The sequence below is a fragment of the Haemaphysalis longicornis genome, unplaced genomic scaffold, assembly GCF_048455015.1.
Source record: "Haemaphysalis longicornis isolate Haplotype H1 unplaced genomic scaffold, Haemaphysalis longicornis Haplotype H1 scaffold_3, whole genome shotgun sequence".
Lineage (NCBI taxonomy): Eukaryota > Metazoa > Arthropoda > Arachnida > Ixodida > Ixodidae > Haemaphysalis > Haemaphysalis longicornis.
Window position 1 is genome coordinate 51,156,334 of NW_027526335.1, and position 17,094 is coordinate 51,173,427.

The 17,094-nt window shown below is 51.3% G+C and overlaps 1 long non-coding RNA gene across 1 annotated transcript in view; it reads right to left on the reverse strand.

Moving 5' to 3' along the window:
• Positions 1-758: 758 nt before the first annotated feature.
• LOC144173251 (uncharacterized) overlaps positions 759-17,094 on the reverse strand; it is a 155,883-nt gene continuing 139,547 nt past the window's right edge. Inside the window, exons 4-5 of the long non-coding RNA XR_013323202.1 lie at positions 15,676-15,765; positions 759-936 (exon numbers count right to left, since the gene is read on the reverse strand). This is a non-coding gene — a long non-coding RNA (uncharacterized LOC144173251). The remainder of the gene's footprint in view (positions 937-15,675; positions 15,766-17,094) is intronic.

The following is a 17,094-nucleotide window of genomic DNA, read 5'->3' on the forward strand; positions in this document are numbered from 1 at the left end:
ACTCAATGAACAAAGGACTACACAAGCGCCCAAATTCATACAATTATCTAGGTAGCAGAGTGGTTAAAAACACTTGCTATATAGAAAGGACCTTCTTTATAAAAACACTTGGACTCGGTTGATAAAAATACTACCTGATGCCACAAACAACTGCCCTATGGTAGTAGATACATTTTAGACATCTAAATTTGGATACCGACTGTTAAAACTGCGCTTGCCTTTTGCGCTGCGGCTCAGCTTGCCCCGCAGTATCGATGGCTACCGATTCATCAGCAATAATTCCCCTATGCCGTTCGACTGTCTGGTTGGTCATTTTGAGGAGAAAGTGTTGCCGTTGTACACACTCGTGGATTCTGGAATGGCTTGGGTTCAAGCGTGATAACGGAGGTACCATGGTAAAATATAGAAATTTGCGTGGGTACGTTTTTTTGAAAGATGAATTAATCGAAATTTTTTCAGCTTGAATGATTGAAGACACTGACTGGAAGATGGGGAGAAGTGTTTATCTTTCCAACGTTGTTTCTGTTTTTATGGTCCGCAACATTTATTCGCAGTCATTGCTAATTTCCTTCGAACTACTCCGCTTAGTTGCTCTTCTCGGCGTAGATGAATGTAGGTTCCGACCCAAGTCGGCATTGTAAGAGAAAAGAGCCTAGAGGAATTTTCACTTGCTTTTGCGCAAGTCAAAGGTCGTCCGAAGCCGCCCCATGACAAGGAGAATAGCGCTTTACAAAATAAAGTTACACAAATTGGTGTAAAGCACATTTTTATTAGGTATTTAGCAACCGAGAGGGTTATCTTCCACTTTGCAGGTATTTTGAAATACAACTTGGAGTGGGTCTCCTTTACCACAAGCACTATTGAAAACAAAGCGGCAGTCCTTAGGAAAGCCTCTTTTCACAACAGAGGCACCGACGAATACCAGGCATTGTGTTACTGCAATCACAAAAATAAAGCGCCAAGTTAAAGTGAGAACTTCGCGCTATACCCCATAGTGCATTTCAAGAGGCATAAAATTGAGGCTTGCATAATGTTGCCTGTCTCATTTCTTGGCTGTCCAAATGCTTTTGAAGTAAGGCAGACACTACTGCACACACAATGCGGGTAGGAAAGAATGTGTGGCACCCCAACCTAGAGATTTGTGTGTCTGATGAAGAAGAGGGCATGCAGAATGATTCTCTCTCCAATATTTTCATGACTTAAAGGCTCTAAAAATGTTGATCCGCCACTCTCACCAAAATTTCTCAGTAAACGGTGTTGCGGATAAAAAAACACACCCAAGGCAGCGCACACTAACACTGTACTTATCAAACCAGTAAACTCCTAGATAGTTAAGGTATTCGCCACTGTCTTAGCGGGAGCCATAAGATTTCTTAAAGCTTTTAAAGACAGCGGAAGCCAAGCAAAGCTGCTCCGTTATTCTATGACTTGATTTGCACTCTTCTGGCTCGTGTAAACTCTAATAAGCAAGTCATTTCCATGCACGAGCACATTCACGCTGACATCATCACGAGTAAATTTATGAATTTGAGGGTGGGCAGGACATTCAGTAAAAAGAGTTCAGATGAAGTGATAAATAAGGTTTAAAAAAGGCGACCTTGCCGAACGGCGAGCGAATATGTACGGGCACAAAAAGCGCTCTATTACGACTTAGCTGAATGAGCTGTTCCTTGCAGCATATGCAGCGGATTTCATATATAACATGCCCGACATTGGTACAATGCAAAAACCTGAAGGATGGGGAAGTGACAAGCTGGGCCTAGTTGTTGGATAGGCAAATATATCTGCACATGAAATCTTCGCAAAGACCTTAGACACACCCGCAAGTATAGAACGAGCGATATGAACATTCGCTATGTGCCCCTCCAAACTATTTAGCGCACAGACAACATTGGCCGGAACACAGTCACTTTCAAGCATTTAACCGTGGTGAACTAAAGAGGAGAATATAAAAATATAACATCCAAATGTTCTAATGCTCTTTGAACCAATGTTTATCAATAGCGGCCCTTGTCTGAGTATAAATTTCTCAGATATCATTTGAGCGAACATGACGTCGCGCATAGTGAAGTGAGTGGCGTGGATAATCTTCGTTGAAAAAACTGTAACAAGAATGCATTATAGCCCCCGTGTACGGTGCACTCTCAAACAACAACGCAGAAGTTCTCGCAATGTCATTAAATGCATGATACTGTAGTGGAAAGTCAGTCTTCAAACTCCAAAATGCCCTAATGTTTGTGAAAAGATCCAGGTTTAACATTTCCTCTCATTGCTGAGTCATAAGGACAAAGAAGAGATAAATATATTACTTCGCCCGTAAGTATGGCTCCCCTTGCAGCAATATCTGATTTGCTATTGCTACCGGCCGAATAAAGGACAAGAACGGGCTGTACACCTATATGAATGGAATCATGATGCTGTGACCCACCGTGAGACGCAGTTATCAGGCGGTTCTGTTGTCTGAGGGCTTAATAGGATTGGCTCTCCATGAGGATGCTTTCTGTACTACGTGATTCGGATGCTGAATGTTACTGGAGGTGTCGAACGATTCCAATGCTTAAAACAGCAATTTAGTGAGAACACACTAACCAACTCAGTGGAAAATGCTTTACAGACAAAAATCACATCTAGACGGTTCTCACACCCGTTTTTCGTGTGAGAACCGCTCAAATGAGCAGAAAAAAGTTCTCCGGACACTTAAGTCGTCGTACGTGCTTTGAAAACAAAAGCCCAGTGTCAGGGTCGGCGCTGCCCGACAGAATTCGCAACCTGACATGCCCAGGCAGGCGACAGGGCAATTGCCTCGGGATTGTAGAGGGCCTCCCCCTTCCATGTATTCCACGTTCTCTTCCCCTTATGCAAGGCGGGGGCAACCATGTGAAGGGCGCGCCCAGCGCTGCGAAGAGTGTCGCACCTGTCGAGCTTTGAAAACACGCGTGGTTGCACATGGAGGCCGCAAATGGCTACCTTCGCGCTAGCGCGTCGAGCCAGCGAGCGCGTTCAGAACGGCCGTGCCCCGAGGCGCTGAGCAAGCGCAGTAGGAGGCATGGTTGGGGCCTGGAAAACCTCCTTCCTGGAACAGTCCTAGCCGAGGGTTGAGGGGGGCAGCCGGGAAGTGAGAAATTGAGTAGCGTGCGAGTTTGTTTAGGTTGAAATGTGCGAGGTTTTGGCAGTGCTGGCTGAATCCTGGCTCAATCTGAAGGGGGCCCAGGATGCCCAGAGGGAACAACAGGCTCAGTATCCTTCTTGTAAATACATGCTCCCTATTTAGAAAAAGTAAATACAAAATTTCTCGTTTCCATCTCAACGGGTTTTCGTCCTAGTCACTGCGATAGCGCTGCATCAGAACGCAGCGCAGGGTAACCAGGAGTAACTTCAAGAATCATCACGATCCACCTTATATGGGGGCGGAGAAGGACGACGGGCTATTAAAGCCGCAGCCGATATGATCCTGATTGTCGAGACGACCATGGGATGTCGACCGGGATAGACGCGTCGGTAGCGGGCTGAAGGTTCAGCTAATCCGAGGAGCAGGGCCGACGTGGGAAGCTTAACCGGAGCTTGCTGGGTGTAAACGGGAGTACCGGCGTCGCCGCGACGCATACGAAGGAGCGACGACTGAGAGACAGAGAGAGAGAGAGAGAGAGAGAGAGAGAGAGAGAGAGAGAGAGAGAGAGAGAGAGAGAGAAGTAACTTTTAATTACATGAAGGGTTAGGGCGCGGTGGGCACCACCCAGAGGGTCGCGGCGACTTTAGCCGCTGGAGTCACAAGCTCCTTCTGGAGCTGGGTGTCCGAGCGGCCCAACGGCTCCATCCACTGGTCAGGAGAATTAATTCGAGGGATAGGGTCCTCAGCACAAGCCCACATTTGGTGTTAGACTGTGTCTTTTTCACCGCAGTGGGGGGCAGAGTGAGGATGGGTAGGGGGAGGGGTAGACATGATGAAGGACGGCTCTGCAGGGTAGAGACTGTTTGAAGTTGACGCCAGAGGCGTTCCTCCTCCAGAGTGATGGATGAGTGAGCGGGGGAAGTATCTTTATGCCGATATTCTGCGGCATCGACATAGAGGGTCGCTCGAGAAGGGGAAAATTTTTTATCTAGTGTCGTGGCTCGATGAATCCGCCTTTCAATATAAAATTTTGGGTGCATGTTTTTGGAAATTGGTTGAACGGTGATATGATTTTTGATTGATGATTTGATGCAACACAGACTGAGGGCTTTGAGCTGGGCCGATCCCGAGTCTCTGCAAGAGGAGTCTGCCCGCGGAGCGGCGCCCTAGGAGGTTGACTTGGCCAGTGAGGTGGCGTGCTGACGTATTGCATGTCCCTGTTGCCTCTAATGTAGCAGTAGATGCATTCGGTGGTAAGTGAAAGGCGGCTGAGTATGCTTTGCGGATGAGACCATCTACTTTCCCATTTCGCTCTCATTGAGGGGAAGATAGGAAAGAGGATATGTGAGTCGGCTGATAACAAACGCTTGTACGAGTCTGAAGCGGTTTTGCTCTTTCAGGCCGTACCTTCGGGCAACAATCCTACGGAGCAGACCAATTATCTGGGTAACATGCGCCGAGAACTTTTTGATTACCTCCGTATTGCGCCGATTCCTCTGTAGCGTAATTTCTAGAATTTTAAGGCTCGTGACCCGCGGTACAGGCTTCCCGTCCACTAAAGAATGGAAGCCTCTCGCGAAGGTCCAGATCCCTCCGCTGGCAAAACAAGCATCTCTGATTTCGTGGGAGAGCATTGCAGGCCCGCTACCCGGCTCTTTGCACGACGGCTGTAGCGCGAGCTTGGAGGGTTTCTCCTAGGTGTGCATCACTTCCTCGAGCGACCCGTAAGGTTATATCGGCTGCATGCATGCTGTATTGAAGACCGGGCACTCGATCCAGAGCACAGGCTATCTGGGACACTGCTAGATTAAGCAATAGGGTGATATCACCGACCCATGCGGTGTGCCGCATGATGGTAGCTGTATTTCAGGAGATTATAAGTCACCCAGTGTCACCGTGGCTGTCCTGTGTGATAGGAAGGCGCGAACATAGTTTTACGTCGGTACGCCTGGCCCTATTCGCTCTACGCCTACCAGGATGGGTGAGTGAGGTACCTTATCGAATGCTTTTGTCAGGTCCAAGGATAGAACAGCCGCTGAGTCGCGTGAGGGAGGGTACTTCAGCAAATCCCAGTATAAGCTCAGGTGCAGATGGTTTGTCTGAAGCCCTACATGTTGGGCGACGACAATTATTTTAATTCTATTAGCCTGTTTATTCGTGCCAGAATTATTCGTTCCGTTATTTTTCTTTACAGGACCTTAGCGATATAGGCCTGAGATTTTCTGTCGACAGCTGTTTGCCTGTCTTAGGGATTAAGGTAATATTCACATGACGCAACTCTCGAGGAAGAGTGCCCTTTGTCCAATGCTTGTTAAAGAACTTGGTGAGATAAGATATCGAGCCATCGTCCAGGTTTCTGAGCATATTATTCATGACTCGGTCTTGCCCTGGGGCAGAAGACGTTCGCACGTCCTGCAGCGCTCCCCTGACCTCTGCCTCTGTGATATCCTCGTCCAAGGAGGGGTTAGGCGTTCCTCAGTAGTCCGGGTGCTGTTGCTGTTCCCCATCTGGTACATATCTATTGATGAGGTCACGAATTGCCTGGTACTGACCGGTCGCAGGCGGTCTGGTAAGTCAGGTAATTTGGTTCCCCTGCTCCTTTTAAAGCAAAGCTTTTTACCTCTACCCCCAAGGGTTCTTTCGCGACCGCTGGTGTCACCAGAGAACTCCAGCGAACAAATAAAAGAATTTACAGGTACCGCCGGGAATCGAGCCTGGAACTAATAGACTAACAAAGCGAGAGCCCGTTGCCTTACCGATTTAGCTACGAGCGCACGCGAAGATTGGGAAGACAGGTGGTGTACTCACCAAGCACATATACGGGTTTACCCCCTGCGTTCTCGCTGAATGCCACGTGAAAGCGTCACGCGACCACTCACGCCCTTCTAGCGGCCCTGTGCGCACTTTGCTCATGTGCTAAGAGTTACAAAAATTAAAGGAAGCTCACACCAATGCACGACATCTCACTTCTAGTATGCCAATGTGCTAAAGCCTGTGGCCTCCAGTGTGTTCACGTAAACAATCACAGCTCCTTGTCGTTCGTCCTCACGCCAAACCACGGAATACATCCAAATACTCCTCGATGGCAGGCCATCACTCCAAGCCCAGCATCAAGATCCTGGGCCTACATCTCGAGGCTAACACCAAGAGTGACGTCTCCTTGCAGCGCCTCAAAAACAGCATTAATCAAATCATACATATGATCAGGCGAGTTGCCAACAAGAAGCGAGGCCTAAAGGAATCCGGTACCTGTCGATTAATTGAAGCTTGAGAGCTACTTACGTCAACCCCCTGTCTTCTCGACAAGGAAGACATAGAGATGCTTTATATAATGATTAAAAGGTGGTCGAGCAGGCCATTGGTCTTCTCATGAGTGCGTCCACACAGAGGCTGCTTAGCACGGGGGCTCCACAACACGGCGGAAGAGCTGATAGAAGGCCATTTTTCTAACCAGAAGGTCCGACTCAGAACTGCGATGGGTAACCGCATGCTTCACCAGATTGGCTGGGCAGCTCAGAATGTCACTCCGCTTGACGTACTCCCAGACTCTTGGTGACTAAAACTAAAGATGCTCCCTTTGCTTAGAAATATGAACCCCTCACATGACGAGGGTCACCGAAAGGCACGGGCTCAAGCGCTAAAGACCACCCTCGGTGGGGATCATGGAGTTATCTACACAGACGCCTCCAAACGTCGAGGGCAGCAATACGCCATCATCGTGGCTACCTCCAGAACCAACCTCCTTGCGTGTACCTTGCTTAGGACCCAAGAAATGACGGCAGCAGAACAGGCAGCCATGACCTCGGCTCTCGCTCAACCAGGGGTTCGGAGGGTAGTCATCGATTCCCAGCAAGCCTCACGCCAAACGAAGGAATACTCGAATACTCGAATTACCAGTAGGGTTGGGTGTTCTGACCTGCAGTGCGCGTGCTAAAAAACCACTCCCCAAACGGTTACATTCAGCTCATCTGGACACCTCCTCACGCTTCAATGGAGGGCAACAAATACGCCCACCCAACAAGCCTGCGCTTTTACCTCCAGTGCTATGGAGCTGCACGAGGACAGTCACCTGCTTGTCACGTTCAGGGAGATAACCCAGCATTATCGCCTTCTCAGACAGACCGTACCTTCGCCTTACCCTGACCTTTCCAGAGAACAACAAACTACCCTACGGCTCATACAATCCGGGCTCCTTCCCACAGCCTACGCGTCTTCACTTAATGTATCCGATTCGCTCCGACGCTGAATGTAAATGTTGCTCAGAAGTAGGAACACTCCGCCCCGTAATCGGTGTGTGCGACTTTAGCCCTGACCACCCTCCTCTCTTTCCGTCAACTGCCCAACAACAAGAGCAATGGGAGATGCTGCTGTCCAGGCCCTCTCTACCTACCCAGCTTCAGCGGGTGGCCAGAACACAGGCTTGATTGATTGATCAAACTTTATTATGCGAAAGAGTGAGCCCCCTCCGGTGGATGGGGACCCGTCGATGGGAGCGGAGCCTCATTCCCAGGCCCCGTACCGGGCTAGCAACTCCCGCCCACGGGCCGCTAGGCTCGCGTGGACGTTTGCGGAGGGGCTGAGCCGAAGGATCTCCCATCGCTCATTAAGGGGAAGGGGGGAAGGGGAGGGTGTGTCGGGTATTGGTGCCTTTAGTGCGGTGCACTCTAGGATGACATGTTTTAACGTTCCTTTGCTAGTGTTGCAGAACGGGCACAGCTCGGAGTATTGGTGCGGATACATCTTATGTAGTAGTGTTGGGTGGGCCAGAGACCCTGCCTGTATTCCGCGTATTATCGTCTGGTCCCTGCGGGTGAGGGAGTGATGAGGCTCAGGTAGCGTTTGTCTATTTTCCCTGTACATTGTAATGATATCTTTATACGCAGTGATTGGTGTCAATGAGTCGACCCCCGTCTCCTCCACTTCCCGGCGGGACATGTCTCGGGCGTAATAGTCGGCGATGTTGTTGCCGACCAGGGAGGAGTGTGCGGGGGTCCAAATCAGTTCGACCTCGTTGTCTGGTGTTTTGTGCCGTTTGAGGACGCGTGCCGCCTCGGAGGAGATCAACCCCCCGCGGTAGTTCGCGTAGGCTTTCTTGCTGTCTGTCACGACGTGCGTCGCCCCGGGTTGGATTAGTGCCAATGCGATCGCCATCTCTTCAGCGTTTGTTGCGTTTCTTGTCCTCGTGGACGCCACGGCGACGAGCCTGTCTCTTGTTGTTACTGCCAAAGCGGCCTTGTCGCTTCCCTTGACCAGGGCGGCGTCGACGTACATGACATTGGGGTTGCCTTCCAAGCGCGTTTCCAAAGCCTTGGCGCGCGCTTTTCTCCTGTCGTCATCCTCCCCCGGCGCCATGTTGCGTGGGAGGGGTTTTGTGTTGATCTTGTCTCTCCAATGTTCGGGGACGCAGCCGGACGTTTGCACCGGTTCAGGCCTCCATCCGATCTTTTCCAGTATCCTCCTCCCGTGTTCGGACCCGCTGAGACGCATCCTCTGATTGGAGAGGTGCGCCTCCACGAGCTCGTCCACTGTGTTGTGGACCCCCATCTCGTACAGCCGTTTGGTCGACGTGTACGCGGGTAGTCCAAGGGCTTGCTTCGTGGCTTTTCTCAAGATGACGTCTAGTTTTGCCTTCTGTGTTCCGGTTAGGTTAAGGTATGGAGCCGAGTAGGTGGTTCTGGTAACCACGAAGGCCTGAACCAAGCGCAGCGCGTCGTTCTCCTTGATGCCCCGATTCTTTTTTGCTACGCGGCGGAGCATGCCGAGGACCTGCTCCGACGTTAGGCATATCTTGTCCACGGCCGCGTCCGCCTTGCCGTCGCTGCGAAGCAACAGCCCCAGGATCCGACACTGTTGAGTGGGTTCGACCTGGATGCCGTCGATCTCGATCTTCAGGCCGCATCTGCTCCTCTTGCCGACGCCCGGCTGGACTACTAAGAGCTCGGACTTTTGGGGGGCGCAGCTCAGGCCACACGACTTGGCGTACTCGTGGACCGTCGTCGCTGCGCGCTGCAGTGTTTCTTCCATCCACCCCTCCGATCCGGCCCTATTCGTCCAGACCGTGATATCGTCGGCGTAGAAAGCGTGGTCTAACCCTTCAATGCGTTCCAGCAGTTTAGGCAGGGGTAGCAGTGCCAGGTTGAACAGCAGGGGCGATATTACGGATCCCTGGGGTGTTCCGCGTTCTCCTAGCGTTATCGGGTCCGTCTTCGCGTTGCCTATCGTCAGAACGGCCGCTCTGTCCTCGAGGAAGTTGCGGACGTAGTGGAAAGTTCTGGTGCCACAGCCGGTCCCGTTCAGGTTGCGCAGGATGCTGGCGTGGGTGACGTTGTCAAACGCCCCCTTGAGGTCGAGGGCCAGGATGGCTCTAGGGCTCGATCTGGTTGCTTGTTTGATGACGAGTTCGTGCAACTGAACCATGACGTCCTGCGTACCGAGATGTTTGCGGAAACCGAACATGGTCGCCGGCATCTGTCCTGTTTCCTCGAGGTGTCTCTGCAGCCTGTGCAACACCATCCTCTCCATGACTTTGCCCACGCAGGACGTCAACGATATGGGTCGCAGGTTCTCGATCGACGGTGGTTTCCCTGGCTTCGGGATGAAGCGGACCTTGGCCGTCTTCCATTCTTGCGGTAGTCGCGACGTTTCCCACGCCTCGTTGATGTGTTGCAGTAGCTCGTTGGCCGTTCTGCTGCACATGTTGAAAAGCAGCTTATAGGTGATGTTGTCCGCCCCGGGCGCGCTTTTCCTGTTGCTTTTGTCGATGGCGGCCCATAGCTCTGAGATTGTGAAGAGTCTGTCCAGCTCCTCGTTAGGGGTCCCCTCGTACACTTGTGGTGGCAGATACCGCCCCTTTTCGGTCTGGAGGTAACGCTTTTGGAGGTCCCTGAGCAATTCGGCGCTATCCCCGTCGTAATTATTGATGACTTTGGTCAGGTTCCGATTCATGGTCGACTTGCTTTGTGCGGGGTCAATGAGGTGACGCAACACTTTCCAGGTCTTGCCTGCCGACAATTGCCCTTGTAAGCCTTCGCACATTTTATGCCAGTTTTCCCGGCACAGTTTTGCTGCATACGCCGCTATCTCTTTGTTCAGTAGGCCGATGCGCCTAACCAGCTTCCTGTTACGCCGCTGGCGCTTCCACCTGCGAGTGAGCGAGTGGCGCAACGCCCACAGGTTGGAGAGCCTGGCGTCCACGAAAGGCGTGTCCACCGTCGTGGTGATCTCTTGCGTGTACTTTTGCAGCGTGGCCTGCTGTCGTCTGGCCCAGTCTTCGTAGGATTCCGCAGACGGTTCGGCATCTTCTTCTTGCTTCCTCTCACTCGTGTGCTTTCTCATCTTATCCCAATCCGTTATCCTCGCCTTGCCGTACACCGCCTTATACTGCTGCGCAGACTGCATATGGGCCCCACAGAATCAGGAATCACTCCCCAGGGCTGCACTCTGGGCCGTTCAGAAATCTGAACAGAAGTATTTCTTCCTCCTCGTCCTCTTTCTCTGCCGCAAATCTCGTCGCCTCCGTCCGCGGCGCAGAGACGGAGAAGACAGATCGTCTAACACCGGGTTGGAGCTTACTTTAATTTAATAAAAAAAGTTTCCACTCTTGTGCTACACCAATACAACTCAACCAAACACCGTTCATGCTTCATGCATTGATTTAACATTAACAAGAATATCTCTTTGAAGTAATAAATGGTGTGGTTAAGTGCATTTCACTTCTCTCTGGTTTTGCTATTTGTAGAGCGATGTGAGTGAATTTAAGTGACGTCGCGTGGGTAATCGTTATGGGTGCCGTTTACAGCTTTGCTTTCCAACCACATTCACGGGGTGGATTGGCGAGATTTTTTTAGAATGTGATGGATCGAGCAGGTGCCTTAGAAGGAACCAAGTCCTCCTTACGGTCATAGCGCCCTGAAACCGATCGCACAGCTCTTCCAATCCTGATCTCATTAGTTTGTTTGCATATCATTCGATTTCGTTGGCTAGCGTGGCTATTCGCTTATTTAGGCGCCTGTTATGCTTTTAAGTGCGCCATCGCGCATCTTAGGGCCTTTGAGAGCTTCCCACATATGCTGCAATTTAGAGTCGACATGTTGCGCCGTTATTTCGGCATCTAATTCTTGTTGGTGATTCCGTACATCCCATCCATTGAGCTGGGTTAAGAGTTGGGGAGGAAGCCAGGTCCTGAGCTTGTCATGCCTCCCGGAAAGCGTGCCAGTCTGTGATGACAGTCTGCATACGCTTTGGTGGTGTGGGGTGTTTGAGTGTCGTGGGTAGCTGTATTATGTGATGATCACTGCCGAAGGTGCAGGCTAGCCTACTTCACTCTGTATGGCCCACTCTGTAGGTAAGGGTGAGGTCCGGGGTTCTGTACCGTTGTACACTCGTTCCCTGCCTAGTTGGTAGATCCGGCGGAGTTGCGAGCATGAGCTTCTGAGATTGAATCAGATCCCAGCGCAGCCTGACCTTTTTGGTGTCCCTAGTTTAACCTCATGCGATGTGTAGAGCGTTATGTTTTCCACTAATGATGAGGGGTGAGCCTGAATCGGCTTGTTTAGCGGCTAGGATGAATGGCCGAAAATTATGTGTGTGTTGCTTGGGGCTACTGTATATGTTTAGTAAATGAATGACCTATTCTGTCCCAGGCTTATGCAGCCAAGGGTTACTTTTAAATATGAGAGATACGAATGATGCGCCCAAAACGCTTTTTAGTTCCAGCAATGATTTCATGCAAAACGCAAGACACGCTGTCAAAAGCAGCCCTGAGCTCAAAAAAAGAATATCTGAAGAGGGACACAAGACAGGTAGAAGGTTTATTACAAGATATTCACACAGTTATTTCTGCATTTTTATTTACAACCATGCGCACAAAAGATTTGTAATGTTACACTTCAAGCATTGATGGCACCCTTGAAGGGCGTCTGGCACTAGGGGAAAAGGGTTGGACAATGGCAAAACTAAAAATTTAGCGTTTACAAGATAAATGAAAACAAATACAATGCTAGGCGTTTCGTGCAACGAACATATATGAAATTCAAAGGCAAAAACAAAGGGCGAAATATCTCCATCAACACAAACATGTGTGAGAAAAAACGTCTTGAATCACAAAACAGCTGGTGAAGCAGTTCTTGATGTGTTCTCTTAGGCAGGCGACGCCATAACTGCTTTTCATGTGAAGCACGCCTATAAAGTTACCATAATTCTCTAATCGGACAGTGGTGCTGATATTTAGTTGCCCGCTATCATTCCTTGTAGACACGAACAACACGCCTTGCCTTCCACAAAATCATATTTTGTAGACTATAGATGCCGGCGCTCTCGAGCTGGTCTGCTAAAGTAGGCGCACTGCTCGAGACTGATTTCAATGAAGTAATCAGCGTACGATAAGCTTTCCCATTGGGACCTCGTTTTCTTGTGCTAATCGAATAAACTTCTTGCCCAGATGCCTGACCGTGTGGTCACTGTCCGAACCGCTGCACCGAAGATTGAAAGTGAAATAGGCAACGTGGTGGAGTGAAAGGGAACTATCGCTCTCAAAGGCGGAAAGGAGCATTTGGCGTGCCGCACGTAGGGGAGGAGGGGGGGTGTCGGGCGCTTCGACGCACGAACTGGCGGGGGCCCTGGGGCGAGCAGCGCACAAATGAAATGCACGTGTCGCGCGGCGCCTTGAGACGCCGCGCATTTCGAACGCCTGCGCGCACCGGATCTCTTAACCACCACCACATGCGATGGCCACCGACGGAGACAACTGACGTTTCCTTCTTCCCCGGCCGTCAGCGTCAAGAGGAAGGGAAGATGGAGACAACAGAGACGCGGTCCGGGCGCGGGAGAGCTCGGCCCACCGTCTTCGAGCTCCGCGCGAGTACTGTTTATTAGTCGCCCGCCGGGCTGTAAATAAATGTACAGTTTTGTATCGGAGGCTGAGTCCGTCGGTTGAAGATACCCGGGGTGAGATCCTCAGCGCTAATGCGACTTGGAGGAGAAGCCCCGGGGAAAATAACATCTCGAAGATAACTGGCGCAGTCGACAGGATCTTCAACAGCGACGAATCAGCTGGCCGGCGGGCGAGACGGGCTCCTCGACGGACGGAGTTCGCGGAGAAATCGCGGTCTGCTGAACGAGATCGGCGGGAGCAGCGAGCTCGCCACCCAGGTGGAGAAGCGGCTCGACCGGCGCTCTGCGAACTTCTCATCGGAGACCGAGGCAGTGTCTGCGGCCTGCTGAGCGGCGGAGAAGCAGCTTGACCAGCGGTCAGTGGAGGCATCAGCAGCCCACTGAACGCGGAGCGGCAGGAGCAGCGAGCTGTCGGCAGGCGAGAAATCAGCTGGCCATTGTTTGGCGGACACCTCGGCTGAAGGAGCCGCGCCTAAATGGATACCCCATCTGCAGCGGTGCGGCATCTCTACAGGCACCGAGCTATGCAGGTCAGTGCCTCTCGTGATCCTGGGTGCGTGGCTCACCATGACATGTAGGGGGTGCCTCATGAGCAGCCCTGAGATAATGGGGGGCGGTTAGCTAGGCATGGTGCAGCTGAGTGTGAGTGCTGACGAGGCAGCGAGCGTCAGAATTAGGTCAGCCATGTCTTTCGCTGACGAGATGGCCCTACTGCAGGCGAAATTAAAGGTCGCTGAGGCGGAGTTAGCAGCGGAACGCCTAAGGAGTGAGCGTTTGAGAAGCGCTAACAACGCCACCGCCTCATCGACCGGGCAGCAAGCACAAGGGTGCAGCGAGATGGATGGGAAATTAGATTGCATGAGCATGCTGCAAGGGGTGCTCGTAGATATGCCCTCACAGGAAACGCTTGTGCTTCATTGGTTCGCTGGTGCCGAGGCCAAGCTAGACTCCTACGATGTTCCGCTAAAATGGCGAGCAGGGGTAATTCTTCCCTACTTGAGCGTGAGAGCTAGAGGGTGCCTAGCTGGACTCTCGGGGGAGCAGCGGAAGAGCTACGCAGTTCTTAAAGCAGCAGTACTGAAGGGGCTGAGGCTGGCTTCAGTTGCGCGTGAGCCTGTCGTCGCATCGTCCGGAGACGCAGAACATTCCGGGAGCGTGGCCGAGCGGCCAGTAGCTTTGCAGGATGCAACAGCACGGGAATCGCGCGAGGAATCGGAGGCGATTGGTGTCGCGCAAAGTGCATCTTGTGCTTCTGGAGATACCCAAATTTTGAGTCGCGAAAATGCGATTGCCATGGGAAGCTCCAGCGAATTGAGAGGTGAAAGTGCAAGTCAGGGTACGGCCGCTTATTTAATGCAGCCCCAGGGAGTTGCAGGTAGGACTGTAGGAGTGGCTGAAGACATAGCCTCTCCAGTATTGCATGTCAGCGTTGATGCGGCCGCTGAGCAGCCCTCTGCTGCTTACGCTGACCAACGCTTTGTCGTGGAGAACGGCGTTCCGAGCGCAGAAGCGGCCGAACCCGAGGGTTCGCCTGGGCGACAGCGTCAGTCAGCTTCACCTCAGTGCAGCGTGGCTGCAACGTATGCTGACGAGCCGGCAGTGGTCCCTTCTCGAGCGAGGAAGCGAGGAGGAGAGGGGCCCCTAATACTGTTGGGCGACGAGGTGCGCCGCATGGCAAGGGGGTTTTCGGATGACGACGGCCGGTGCATACCACCTGCTAAAGGCCGCTCGCTCTGACTGAACTAGAGTGTTGGGGCTATATTTTGTCATGGTGACCTGCAGCCAGGGTCAAGGGGCACTGGCCGTGCTGATTGTTGTGTCGTCAAACTGAAGGAACGATGGTGCACGTGCTAAAGTGTGTGTGGTGTGTGTTTCGTGTGTGAAACATTCCTGAAGTTATGTTTCACAGTGGTGGTGGAGGTGTCGGGCGCTTCGACGCATGAACTGGCGGGGGCCCTGGGGCGAGCAGCGCACAAATGAAATGCACGTGTCGCGCGGCGCCTTGAGACGCCGCGCATTTCGAACGCCTGCGCGCACCGGATCTCTTAACCACCACCACATGCGATGGCCACCGACGGAGACAACTGGCGTTTCCTTCTTCCCCGGCCGTCAGCGTCAAGAGGAAGGGAAGATGGAGACAACAGAGACGCGGTCCGGGCGCGGGAGAGCTCGGCCCGCCGTCTTCGAGCTCCGCGCGAGTACTGTTTTTTAGTCGCCCGCCGGGCTGTAAATAAATGTACAGTTTTGTATCGGAGGCTGAGTCCGTCGGTTGAAGATACCCGGGGTGAGATCCTCAGCGCTAATGCGACTTGGAGGAGAAGCCCCGGGGAAAATAACATCTCGAAGATAACTGGGGGGGATCGAATGGCCATGTGTTGTACATTTATCATACATTTATCATTTCAGTGCAGACTGAGATCCTGGGATGGAAGAGTGCCACGGGTATTAATGCAAGCATGATGGTGTAACATGAATATTCGTTATGATGAAACAGCGCAAACTTAAAGAGACGAGACAAGAAAACAACACGAGTGCTTAACGTGTTGTGTTCTTTTCCCGTCCCGCTAAGTTTCCGCTAATCCATCATAATGAGTGCAAACCAACTAGCCCAGTTCTCAACACTATTCGCATGAAAAATTCTGGGCTATAGAAAACCTAAACACGACCTTACTCACCTGCATTTTCATCACTTTTTCCTTTACGGAATATTGAACAGTTTCTGTAATTTGCATATACCAACGTCAAATTCATGGCATCCGCTCCGCCTGGAAAAAATAGTAGAACGTTGTAACGCCGAAATGTGCGGCTGCAATAGGCGCTATCGTAATAAATCAGGAAGTGGAAATAGAGAAAGAAAAATGGCAGAGATAATACCAGAGCGAGAGAAAGAGAAATTAGGGCCATTATCATTTATTTGCAAATAAATTCTGTGCGGGTCGTGTCCAGAGCAGTGTCACAGAATGGGCAGCCCCATCTCATTCGAGTTCCGTTACAATAAATTATAACCTTCAGCAAGTCCATTTCTTTCAATTCCGAGGAACGCCGAAATATGCCCATTGCCACTCCTGGAATGGCCGGGAAGTTCAATTTCGTTCCTGTCATTACTGAGAGTAGAAACTACCTCTTACCAACGCCGCATAAAGCTGACGCTATCAATGCGTTAAAAACTGCAAAAATAGTCATGCGATTCCACGCGGTGAAGACAAGCAACGTAGTGCTGCGGCCACGACGATCGAGAGCAAACTTGGAGTGCGTCTCTCTATGAATACTGTGTGAAGAAGCGCAATGACTTTAAATACTGGTATGCTATGTTTTAATGTGTCATAAAAACACTTTTTTTAATGTAAAATTCGAGGTTTTACGTTTCTGCGCTGCTAGAAGGAAAAGGTAGCATCAAACACCAACCTATTTATAGCTGTGATTATGTGAGGAGGATTCATTCTACTCGGGATACACCCAAAGCCCTGACACCGCACGTCGAAGTCGAAGAGCCATACAGCCGTAATCGTCTTGGCCGCTATGCGCAGTACGCGCGAGAGCGTCCTCAGGTTTCAGCCTTGGGCGCTACTCGTATTCATTTAGGGCAGCGAATTCGTTAAACTGAGAAGACGACGATATAAAACAATTATGGGCATGGGTGCATGGGAACAATGCCGCTAACTACGCAACTCGCTTTCGCCTTTTCCAGTTTGCGGTTTTCATGGGCGCATGCGTGGCTTTGGCGCCTCACGGGCACCGCTGCGGCCGTTCGCCTGAGCCATCGCCCAAGTTTGCACCGGCCAGCGCATGCCCTGTTACTTCGTTGGATGCCACCATGACGCAAGCCCTTGTGGAACCCTCGGGATACTTGGCAGCATCATCGACATTGACAGCCTCCCCTTCCGAAGATATAAGTGCCTGGTGTTGTTCGTCTGCCTTCAGTGGGCATGGGTGCATCGGAACAATGCCGCTAACCTACGCAACTCGCTTTCGCCTTTTCCAGGTTAGTTACGGTTTTGGTAAACGTTCTAGTAATGTTTGTCTTATTATGCTCCCATGCCCACAACTCCTTTTAGAAAATGCAAATCAGTGTCTTTGTGTCTTGAAGTTGCTGC